This window comes from Monopterus albus, unplaced genomic scaffold (genome assembly GCF_001952655.1).
Source record: "Monopterus albus unplaced genomic scaffold, M_albus_1.0 scaffold406.1, whole genome shotgun sequence".
Lineage (NCBI taxonomy): Eukaryota > Metazoa > Chordata > Actinopteri > Synbranchiformes > Synbranchidae > Monopterus > Monopterus albus.
The window spans coordinates 149423-162269 of NW_018128286.1; positions in this window are offsets into that span (position 1 = coordinate 149423).

The window sequence follows — 12847 nt, forward strand, 5'->3', positions numbered from 1 at the left end:
AATAAATCAACACTGTTTTGAAGTTACTCGGACTGCTTCGTCTCTCAGAGTTAACATGGTGAAAAGAACTGGGTCCAACACTACTCAACAGTGTCTCAGAGAAATAAAACAGACTGCAGAAACCTAACGGTGACAGCGCAGTACTTTTCTGATTGGGCTTGTTGCTTTGGTGAATTCCATGCAAACCGACTGGCAGTTGAGAGGGGAGTGCAACAGGAGGTGATGTTTAGAAAGTTATATCAGAAAATATTTTATATAGAATATCCAGCTGTTTACTTATTACATAATATACACTATTTTTTAAATTTCCTATCCTTAATATCTTGTGCCAACTAAATACTGTGCAAAACAAAATGTAACTTCCTCAAAGAGCCAGAGTATACTGGTTTATAAAAATTTCTCAGTACAGTAACATCTGAGGGTATAAGCCTGCCTATAACTGCAGGTTGTTATTATTTGAGAGGTTTTGGGGTCTTATCCTGAATTAATTACATGAAAGAGGGAAGTCTACAGGGAGCTCTGTTCGCAGGTTCATGGTAGTCAATTACTGAGTGAATATCTCCGCCAAAAAACCTCAAGCAGTGTGAAGCTTTAATATGTTTCAAATATGCCACCTCTTAGTGTGAGAGGTTAAGCTTGATTCCTATGTCCAGGGGTTAGCATATCATTGCCTTTATACAACCCATTGTCAGCAGTTATTTCAGATAACTTCCTTATTCTGTTTAATATTAAGTTGTCCCTATCTCAGACAAAGGTTACTAGTTTTGTCTCTTAAAGTCACATTTCTTCTAATCTATTGTTCTACCTAATATTCTGTCATTATCAGATTCTGTTGATAATCTTACCAGTGCTTTTGATTCTATCTTCAATTCTGTCTACTAGGGTCTATAAGAAAATCAACACTTGAGCCAGTGGGCATGACGTGGGGGCTGTGCCTCTCTCCACAAACCACCACTGAAAAGTACACCATTTTGCCACATAAGACGCCATTGTTGACGGGGCTCTGGCACTCTGAATTGTATGTACCAACTCTGCTGTGTGAAATGCAGCTTGCTGTCTGGAGGGTGTCTGGAGTGGCCGTGCGGGTCACATAATAATACACACTGGACAGAGGGCATGGAAAATCAGATCATCCAGATAAAAAAGGACTCTGATTCCCATCCTGCATATCCTTTCTAATGCCGTCTCCACACACTTGGAGAATGTGTGGGGGGCCTGAGAATAACTGAGCGGCAACTGGTTGTATTGGAACGGTGCACCTTGGAAAGAGAGGCACATGTTTGGAGTGTGTTTGGAGATGATGAGGACATGAAAGTACATGTCTCTTAGGTCAATGGATGTGAACCAATTGCCAGGACAAACACACTCCAGCACCTGTTTTACAGTGAGCATGTGAAACGGCCTCTTCATTATGTATTTGTTGAAGAGGGACAGGTTGAGGATGGGCCTCATTTCACCTGACTTCTTGGGAACCAGGAAGTAGCGTGAGTAGAAACCCTCATATTCCTGACCAGGCTGGAAAACAGAAATTGCTGTCAGCAGCTCCAGCTTCAGTCTCTAGCACTCTACTGAATGCAGGGGGGTGCCTGGAGAATTGCAGTGTAGCCAGTTCGAATCAGCTTGTCCATCCAGCTGTTCATGGACAGCCAGTCTCGCCACCCATGGTAGCGCTCTGAAAGCGGACATACACTTGTTTGTGGGGCATCTGTGGACATTGTCACAAGCCACTGATGCGCCCTCTCCACCGTTGTGAAGGCCGAGTGTTCGCTCCTCACAATCCATGGGAGGGCAGTGGTGAAAGGACAGTGAAGAAGCGAGTGCTCTGAGCCGAGCTTCGCCATCTTCGTCAGATGCAGGAGAAAAACCACGACACACACTGACCAATGGCTGGGAGGTAGGGAACCCACAGAGAGATGAAGGCAGTGCCACTGAGTCCACCGTTGTGGAGAATGCTTCATTACATGTGACAACGGGGAGAGAAGGAATTGTGTTCAGCGTATCCCATGGCACAGCCTGTGTGGTGGGGAAGGTGTGTGTAGACAGACAGTGCATACTCAAAGAAAAAGGAGAAAAGAAACTGTTCTTTATGGACTTGGTGTTCCCTGCCTCCCTTCATTGCCACCATTGTTTTCGGGGGGGTTTCGCAGGGGGGTGCATCCAGGTGCAGGCAGCCCACCTCCCGGTTCGGGAGAGCTGTGCAGCAGCCTGCCTGAGGGTTGCAGCAGGAGGAGGAGGTACAGGGCTCAGTGGAGGAGCGTGCTGTGGGGCAGCAGTGGCTGCTGGGTGCATTGCTCTGTGTCGTTGACTTGAAAATGAGAGGGAAAGAAGGGGGGAAGAGGTGAATATTGTAGAGCAGGAAGTAGCAAAGATTAGAAAGGATGAGGTGAGGAAGGCAATGAGGAGGATGAAGAGTGGAAAGGCTGTTGGTCCAGATGACATACCCATGGAGGTGTGGAAATGTCTAGGAGAGACAGCAGTGGAGTTTCTATCTAGTTTGTTCAACAGGATATTACAGAGTGAGAATATGCCTGAGGAATGGAGGAGAAGTGTACTAGTGCTGATCTTTAAGAACAAGGGTGATGTGCAGAGTTGTAGCAACTACAGAGGTATAAAGTTGATGAGCCACACATTGAAGCTATGGGAAAAGATAGTGGAAGCTAGGCTAAGAAAGGAAGTGGATATCTGTGAGCAGCAGTATGGCTTCATGCCCAGAAAGAGCACTACTGATGCAATTTTTGATCTGAGAATGTTAATGGAGAAGTATAGAGATGGTCGAAAGGAGCTGCACTGCGTCTTTGTGGATTTAGAGAAAGCGTACAACAGAGTGCCGAGAGAGGAGCTATGGTACTGTATGAGGATGTCAGGAGTGACAGAGAAGGACGTCAGAGTAGTTCAGGATATGTATGAGAGGAGTACGACAGTAGTGAGATGTGCTGTTGATGGACAGGTTGACAGATGAGGTCAGACAGGAATCTCCGTGGACAATGATGTTTGCGGATGACATTGTGATCTGTAGTGAGAGCAGAGAGCAGGTGGAGGTCTGCTCTGGAAAGAAGAGGAATGAAAGTCAGTCATAGTAAGACTGGATACATGTGTATGAACGAGAGGGAGGGAAGTGAAACAGTGAGGTTACAGGGGGCTGAGGTCAAGAAGGTGCAGGAGTTTAAGTATTTGGGGTCAACAGTCCAGTTTGATGGGAAGTGTGGGAAAAGAGGTGAAGAAGTGAGTGCAGGCGGGTTGGAGTGGGCTGAGAAAGGTGTCAGGAGTGTTGTGTGACAGAAGAGTGGCAGCAAGAATCAAAGGAAAGGTGTACAAGACAGCAGTGAGACCAGCTATGCTGTATGGGTTAGAGACTGTAGCAGTGAGGAAAAGACAAGAGGCCGAGATGGAGGTAGCAGAGATGAGGATGTTGAGGTTCTCTTTAGGAGTGACCAGGATGGACAGGATTAGGAACAAGCACATCAGAGAGACAGCTCAGGTCGGCTGTTTTGGGGACAAGGTCAGAGAGGCCAGATTGAGATGGTTTAGACATGTGCAGAGGAGGGATAGTGGTTATATTGGTAGAAGGATGTTGGAGATGGAGCTGCCAGGCAAGAGGTCAAGAGGAAGGCCAAAGAGGAGATATATGGATGTGCTAAAAGAGGATATGAAGTTAACTGGGGCGAGAGTAGAGGATGCCGAGGATAGAGTTACGTGGAAACAGATGATTCGCTGTGGCGACCTCTAACGGGAACAGCCGAAAGAAGAAGAAGATGTTCAGCATACTTTCAACTAGCACAGCCATTCAGATATCAAAATGTTCAGCTCTTCAAGGCCATTCCTACTTTATTTCATCTCATCCTTCAGATTATTCAACAAAAAACTTAAGCCATTTATTCTCATCTTTCGGCTGTTTCAGCAATTGATTTCAGGCATTTTCAGGATGATCCTTCAGCTTATTAGCATCCACGCGCGTTTACGACAGGAAATGCATTTCTCTAGTTGTGATTTGGTGTTATACAAACAAATAAAATTGAATTAAATTAAATTTGATTTGACCCTGAGACTTCCCGTAGTATATCCTGCTTCAGTCCTGAGGGTCTTCCCATGCTCTGAGTTCTCCTCCCCTCCCTTCCCCCCTCTCCATTTTATTTTTAGATGCCACTATTGCATGTCAGTGACCTTGTGTCTTCTCTCTCCTGTGTTGACCTCTCTCTCTCTCTCTCTCTCCCTGTCCCTGTCTGCAAGTAACTCTGGCTATGGAGCTGTATGATTCTGATGAGCAGTCACTGGCACCAAGAGCTGGGGTCTGCCAGAGGTTTCTTCAGTTAAAGGGAGTTTTTCCTCGCCAATGTCACCAGTGTTTACTTAAGAGGGTTATGCTGGGTTTTGCTGTAATAGTGTAAGGTCTAGACCTTACTATGTAAAGTGCCCTGAGATTATTTTTTTTGGTAAAGTGATGCTATACAAATAAAATTAACTGAAAGACAGTCATCCCCCCTAAACTCATACTATATGTCTGTACATGTGTAGAAAATGCCCAGTGAAAAAGAGAGACAGCAACTGTCAAACCTCCAGATGAGGCTACTACCAAGTAGTTTAGTCAGAGTAGAACCACAAAAGCCCCTTTTTTCAAATGAACTGCAATCTCCAGGCACTTCAATGCTTGTCCAAGTCAAAACAGAAAACTGAAAACCTCCCCAATGTTATTATCATTAAATATTTCTGGTTTGGCTCAAAGTACCTGACTGGCTGACCACCTGACATTACAAACCACAGAGCCATACTAGGTGGCAAAAATCTTAAATCACAGTAGTGTTGGACTAAAGATCATCCCATCCTCTCTAAAACTAACACTGGCAGGAAATCCCTACACAGGTAGTGTCAGCTGGACACATATGTCTTGTCTCTCATCCTGTTGGTGTTTTTTGGTATAAAATGCCACTGACCGGATAGAAAAGACATGCTTAAGTTTATGGATGAATTTTAGATGTTCCATTTAAAAAATATATAAAATTGCAAGCTTTCCTTAAATTTGGCTGACCACTTTCCCACTACTTAAGGTAACCATGGCACAAAATTGCAGTTTTAATTATCAATCGGTCTTCAGATACAGTGCCTTTAACAAATGTTTTTGCATACATTGTACTTTGATCTTCTCTTCTGCTATTCCCCTTCAACCCAGGCTGCTAATGAGCTCCTTACCAAGGCTGAACTAATCAAGGCTGACTACTCTCTGTCAGTGTCAATTATACAGCTCACCCTCCCATCCTCCTCTCATTACTGTGCTTCATCTCGCTTACAAACGGCTGGCAGGGACCAGACTGCTTCTCCGCTATAAATTGAAAAGTAACACATAAGAATGAATGGGTTAGGGCCACTCTGCCAGACACTGGGATTACAGTGGGGTGACACATGTGTGGATGGGATATGTAGATTAATGATTCAACAGCTGGGCTCACTGTGGCTAACTCTGTGAAAATGGTGTTTGGAATAAATGTTAGAGTTAATCTGAAATGGTATTCAGTTTGTTCCATTTAAATGAAAACATTTTTAGAACATTAAACTTTTTAGATTATATCAAAAATAATGTATTCAATTGAAATCTGGGAAATGATATATATATGTTATGACCTTTTGCTTTGGCATCCAGTAGAAGTCCACTTGTGCCACAATATAATTGAATAGATCTTATTTAGTGAGAGCCAGCTCTCCAAGGTCATACAGCGCACATCAGAGCAACTAAACCAATAACAGAATTTTTTTTAATTATAAAAACAAGCCCACCGTCAATTGAATTCCTCATTAAATATAAATATTTATATATTAATATACATAAGTAAACTAGGCAGCTCTCAGAAAGCGCAAAAATAGGCCAAGGTACCTCAGTTTCTCTATAATACCATTACACCTACAAGCAATATTCCCATGAGAGTTTGACCATCATAATATGAGTTGTATTTGACCAAGTGCAGGGGTTAGCTAAACATACAGTACAAGGTGCAGGGGAGAGTGGCCACACAATAATGCAGATAGGAAGAGTATATGCTTTGGCTGCATTCACATAAAATCCTTCTTGCAGGGTTGTGTGGAGTTGTAGCTGTGTTTATTTGTTCTTTAGAACATAACTGCTGTTAAAAAAATCACAAAATAAATATTTATTTCTGTAATTCACTGTTTTACTAGCGTTGCTTGCTCAACTCTCTTTTGGTGGAAGAGCTTTAGAACACAGGCAGTGTAATTTGGGCAAAAAAAATAAAAAGAGCTCTTAATGATGACTAGGATCCCTTCATTCCTACAAACAAGCTGTTGGACAGAACATAAGTAGAAAATTAACAGGCCTGTGTTGTAGTTCTATTGAATGTCCAGTGTTAGCCACCATGTTGTTGTTTTTTTTGCAGCCCAGTCTCACAGCAAAATGTATAATAGCTCTGTTGGTCCACAACAAAAACCTTACTAGTCTCACAATAACACCTCTAAAATTGCAGTTGGTGGCAGTAAAATACACAATTTTGTGTTTTATGCTGTGGACCAATGTAGCTATTCTACACTTTCATGTGAGACTGGGCTGTTTGTTGCCCTCCAGGGCTCTGTGGCATTCATGTCACTGAAAACTATGAATTGGCCCTATCTCAATGGATCTGGATGATGAACTATATCAGAAACAAACAAACAAAAACTGATTGTTCCGTGCCCCTCTAAAATTTAGTCAAAATCCATATCCATTCATTACCTTCTGAGTTAAGCACTCAGCCAACTAACCAATCAACCAACAAACACCTTGGCAGAGATAAAAGTGTGAGTGTATGTTCATTTTCCTTTATCTGATAACATTCTCCAGCAGACAAGCAGGATCACCTTCTCCACCTGCCCTTGCACTGTCCACAGAATTAAAATGTGTCTCCCTCCACTCACTCTCAATCATGTTCATTTAAAGTAATTAACCTATATTTGCCCAGAAGAGAAAAACCTGTACTGGACCACTGCCTCTTAAGCAGAGACCGAGTCACCGGCTGATGTCCATCTCCTTTTGCTCCTGATGGGGTCTCTTCTTAATCAAAATTCAGCCATCAGATCTTGATACTGAATCTTCTTTTAATTGGGAGCTACATTCTGGTTAATAATTTTATCATTCATAGGCTCTAATAATCTCACCACTGGGATCCGCTCCAGTTTTTCTTGCTCAGTTGAAGCTGCCACAGCAGTGAGGAATTTCACTCTCTCTCATACACACACACACACACACACACTTGTACTTCTGTCTTTATGAGGACCCTCCTTGGCATAACGCATCCCCTAACACCTTCCCTAACCTTAACCACCAGAACCAAATGTCTAACCCTAAGACCTAACACTTAACCTAAACTTAATTCTAACTTGAAACTAAGTCTTAACCCTGAAAAAGGTGTTTCAGAAAGTGAGGACCTTCTAAAATGTGCTCACATTCCAAAAATAGTCTCACTCTGTAAAAATAATTTTTTGGTCCTCACTATGTAGCAAGTACAAGAACACATGCACACAAATATATAAAGCTACAGTATATACTGTATGTTTGCATATGGAGAGTAAAAGAATACTCTTTACTCTTCCTCGCACACTCACTACCCCATCTATCTCCTTCACTAACTGTCTCTGCTTGTAATTTCACTAAGGCTGTATTATATATGAAAAACAAAATGAGGCCAACTTATCAAATAAGACTCGTCCAAAGCCCCTGAGCCCCTTAAACTGTTACTCACCTCTATATTTAGTTTCTGAGTAATTCATTCTTATGATGTGTGAAGGAAAGAGGGACTGTAGCTGTACTGAATGCTCTCTAGCTGGGATATGTATCAGGATCTCGGCAATGAACATTTTGTGGTCGTGTGGGGGGAAACTTAGCGACCACTGGTTGGATTTACCAACCTTGGAGCTACTTTGAAGGGGTGATATTTCCACTACTCGGTGGGACTAAAGGGTAAGTTTAAAAAAAAAAAAAAACATACAGTATGTTGCATGTTTGTTAATGCTTTGTTTCTGAAATGTTAGAATTGTTGTAAGTCTGGAGAATTTACTATGCACTATACTGCATTATACCAGTTAAAATATGGGGTTTCTCAATTACCCACTTTGTTTAGTGTTGCATATCTTTTTGCATTGGTACATATACCACTGTTTACCTATCTATGGAGGAGAAATTAAAATTAATTAATGCCCTTGTGGCTTGTTGTGCTGTCCACTTTCGACACAACACTGGCGGCAGGAGTTATGTGCGTTCATGAATTATCCTCTCATTTTAAGGAAGAGGCTCTCTGGTTTTGTTGTTCTGAAATAATTCAAGACTATTTGGAGTTATGATGGGTGCAAAGCTAATCTAGAGGTACCCATGATTAAACATTAAATGGCTGGGAATGAGCATACCATATCCACTTTAATGTTCATATATCCCAGATACGGGACAGCTGGATAGCTCGGTGGTTAACACCACTGTATTTGGTATGGCAGGTCAGGGTTCGATTCCATGTGAGGGTGTGGTCAATATCCAGTGTGGACCCTCCATAAATGTGCATTTGGGGGAGACTGTGGATCAGTGGGTAGAGCAGTCGTCTTGCAATCAGAGGTTCAAATCTAAAGTCAAAGTGGGCAAGACACTGAACCCCCAAGTTACCGCCAATGGTTAGAGCCATCGGTTGAGTTGGTGCCGCAGATGGCTGCCTCGGTTCTGTACCAGATACAATTTCCTTGTGTGTAACGTACTTGGCCAAATAAAAGTGGTTATCCATACTAACAGATCGTGTGTCTACAGAAACATTGTAACGATATAACCACTAGGGGCATCAATGAATACGATGGATGAGGGTGAGCACAGAGAGAAGAGACATTCTACTACGCATGCACTATTCCACTCAAGTAAATAATCAGAGTATCTCTACTTATTATATGTATCAGAGTATTTTTAATCATGTAAATAACCAGAGTACAGCTCCAATCACTACTGTTCTTCCCCAGTATTCAACCCATTCTCTTTTTTACATGTGCTTAACTTGATGTTTTTTCTTTATTTTGACATGATAGCGGTTTTTATAAACAATCAAGGTTGTGAAAGCAGTGAAATATTTAAGGAAATCTGGTCATTTTTCAGGGTCAGTGTCATATAATGGGGTTTATTCTGTATCCAAACCTTCATACTATACAAACAGAATACCTATGAATTTGCGTGCAGCATTTTTACACATTTTTCTGACTCTTAATGATAGTGTCTCTCTGTTAGGGACAGTAACCCTTTGTTTCGTCTCTTTCTATCCTATAACTAACTGTTTCAGGGCTCTTTCCTGACTGACTTTAGGCACGGGGTGCATCTTTTACTTACTTAACCTAATTATAACCGCTATGAATCTATCATTCAATCGCTTGGTGGTGTATCTCCTAGTTACTCTGTCCCATTATAGTGGCCCTGTATTTATTATCCCATGTCCTGTTTTCACAGATGTAACACCAAAAAGGGTGGTTTTTTTTGCTTTTTCCCCTCTAGATGGTTGGTAGGTGGCGGTAATGTTCCCTTACATTGCTTTATTCAACAAGACATATACTAGCGCAATGCTGTATATCTTTGGTATGGATGTGTGTGTGTCAGGGGGTGTGCAGGCAACACAGTATGCAGCCTGTCAGGGTAACAGCTACGTTGGAAGACTCTATAGGATGCTGGTGTTATCTAGGTTGAGACAGTTATTGTTGCAGGCTTTATTCATAGTACACCACACAAGATCTGTTGTTAGGTATTTGTGATGTGATTCAGGGTAATAGACCTCCTTCACAGTGCTCAAAATGCAACCAGTTGAAGCTGTATTTTACATAGTTAAAGTATATGCAGTAGGGTTAGTAAAATTTCTGTCTTGGATATGTTGATAATGTCCCATGGTGCTTGGTTTAACAGCATATACTGCATGTGATTCACCATGTAGCTACAGAGGTTGTTAATGTGTAGTCTCTATGAGCATCGCAACATTGGATTTGTAGTCAGTATGTGCCCCCTTACCATTTTGTACCCTACAGACCTACCAAACATTTTGTCTCAAGGTAACACAACCCTGTACAGCCTGACTGAAACCAATAGCCCCACAGTTGTTCTTGTTCATTGTACATCACAGTGCACATCTGTTTTTACACATCACAATTGGTTAAGCAGAGCATTATAGATGTTCTGTGTCTCTTTTTTATCTTAAGTTTGATTCAATTCAAACTTTATTTGTATACCGCCAATTCTCAACAAAAGTCATTTCAGAACACTTTACAAAGTCTAGACCTTACCATTATCACTATTATTATAAAGGAAAACCCAACAAAGAGAGAGAGAGGACACACTGCGGGAAAGAGGAGACACAAAGTTAGTGATGTGTAATGGTGGCATATATAAACATAGAGAGAGAGGAGGAGAGGAGAGGAGAGGAAAGGGGAGGGGAAGAGAGGAGAAACTCAGAGCATCATGGGGCCCCCCAGTAGCCTAGGCCTATAGCAGCATAACTAAGGTAAGGCTCAAGGTCACCTGATCCAGCCCTAACTATAAGGTTTATCAAAAAGGAAAGTCTTAAGTCTAGTCTTAAAGGTACAGAGGGTGTCTGCCTCCTGAACTGAGACTGGGAGCTGGTTCCACAGGAGGCTTTATAGCTAGAAGGCTCTGTCTCCCATTCTACTTCTGTGGACTCACAAGTAGACTTGCACTCTGAGACCGAAGTGCTCTGTTGGGATGATAATACACTATGAGGTCTTTAACATACAATGGGAGGCTTTTTAGGGAATTATTGGGACATCCTGATAGTAAAGAGTTACAGTAGTCCAGCCTGGAAGTAACAAATGCATGGACCAGTTTTTCAGCATCACTTTGAGACAGGATGCTCCTGATTTTTGCAATATTGCGCAGGTGAAAGAAGGCAGTTCTAGAGACTTAGTTTATGTGTGATTTAAAGGACATATCCTGGTCAAAAATGACTCCAAGGTTCCTCACAGTAATACTGGAGAGCTATGTCATCTAAAGTAACTATATGATTAGATAGCAGATTTCTAAGGTTTTCAGGTGCAAATACAATAACATTAGTTTTGTCAGAGTTTAGAAGTAAGAAATTACAGGTCATCCAGGCTTTTATGTCTCAAAGATATGTTTGAAGTTTGACCAAGTGATCTGATTCATCTGAGTTCATAGATAAATATAACTATTATCTGTGTAGCAATGGAATTTTATGCTGTGTTTCCTGATAATGTTGCCTAAAGGGAGCATGTACCGTATAAAGTGAAGAGAACTGGACATAACACAGAGCCCTGTGGAACACCGTGACTAACTTCAGTCCATGCAGAAGATTCACCATTAACATGAGCAAATTGGAATCTTTATGATAAGATTTGAACCAACTTAGTGTGGTTCCTTTAATCCCAATAACATGTTCAAGTCTCTGTAATAATATGCTATGATCAATGGAATTTTTATTTTTATGGAATTATTGGGACATCTTGATAATAAAGAGCTACAGTAATCCAGCCTTGAAGTAACAAATGCATGGACCAGTTTTTCATTTTGAGAGAGGATGTTCCTGATTTTGATGATATGGCGCAGGTGAAACAAGGCAGAGACTTTGTTTATGTGTGATTTAAAGACATAGCCTTGTAAAAAAAAATGGCTCCAAAGTTCATCATAGCAGTACTGGAGGCCAGGGCTATGTTGTCTGGGTTAACTATATGATTAGATAGCATGTTTCTAAGGTTTTCAGGCCCAAATACAATAACTTCAGTTTTTTCACTGCTTAGAAGGTCATCAAAGCCTTTATGTTTGAAGTTTGACCAACTGATCTAATTCATCTGGGTTCATAGATAACAATAACTGAGTATCATCTGCATAGCAATGGAAATGTATGCTGTGTTTCCTGATAATATTGTCTACAAAGTTAAGAGAATTGGATTTAACTTTAGTCTGAGTGGAAGATTCATTATTAACATGAACAAACTGGAATCTGATTGGTAAGATTTGAACCAACTTAGAAGTATTCTAAATATAAAGGAGGTGTTACAGATGTTTCTAAAGCCATTGTACTTGGTGCCACATCTGTGAGAGTTGTGGGAATTGTTGTGATTTTATTTCTAAAGAAGCTCATGAAGTCATTTCTGCTGAGATCTAAGGGAATATTAAGCTCAACAGCATGGTGGCTATGTGTCAGCCTGGCTACAGTGCTGAAAAGAAACCTGTTCTTATATTCCTCTAACAGTGATGAATAATATACTGTTCTGGCAATACGAGGGGCTTTTTTATATGCTATTTAATTATATTTCCAGGCTAAGAAAAACTCTTCTGACTTAGTGGACCGCCACCTCCTTTCCAGTTTTTGTGATGTCTGCATTAGGGAGCGGAGCTGCGAGCTGTACCACAGGGCCTCCTCTGTTTCACTGCCTTCTTTTTCAGAGGGGCAACAGTATCAAGTGTAATACTCAGGGAGGCTGCAGTCATATCAACAAGATCAGGAGTTGTGTTGGAGTTAAGTTAAGGTGGCTGCCCTCCATTGTGCTGGAACATGGCACCAAAGTAAATAGTGATGGAATTATTTCCTTAAATTTGGTAGACAAGCTATCAGAAATATCTACTGTAGTAGAATTGTTTCCTACATAGTGTATAATCCTTTAAAGAAGGCCTTGCAAAAGTCTGCGCAGACAAGATACTTAACTGGGTTGAAGCTCTACCGATTGTATTGTTCAACCTCAGGTCCACTCCAACCAAATCACTAAATGTGAGCCCACATGAAATCCTGACAGGGAGAAAAATGCCCTGTCCTCTCACTGTTATGCCCAGGGATTCAACACCTCTTCTTTTGCAGCATGCTGACATAAGTGAATATGTCAGACGACTGAA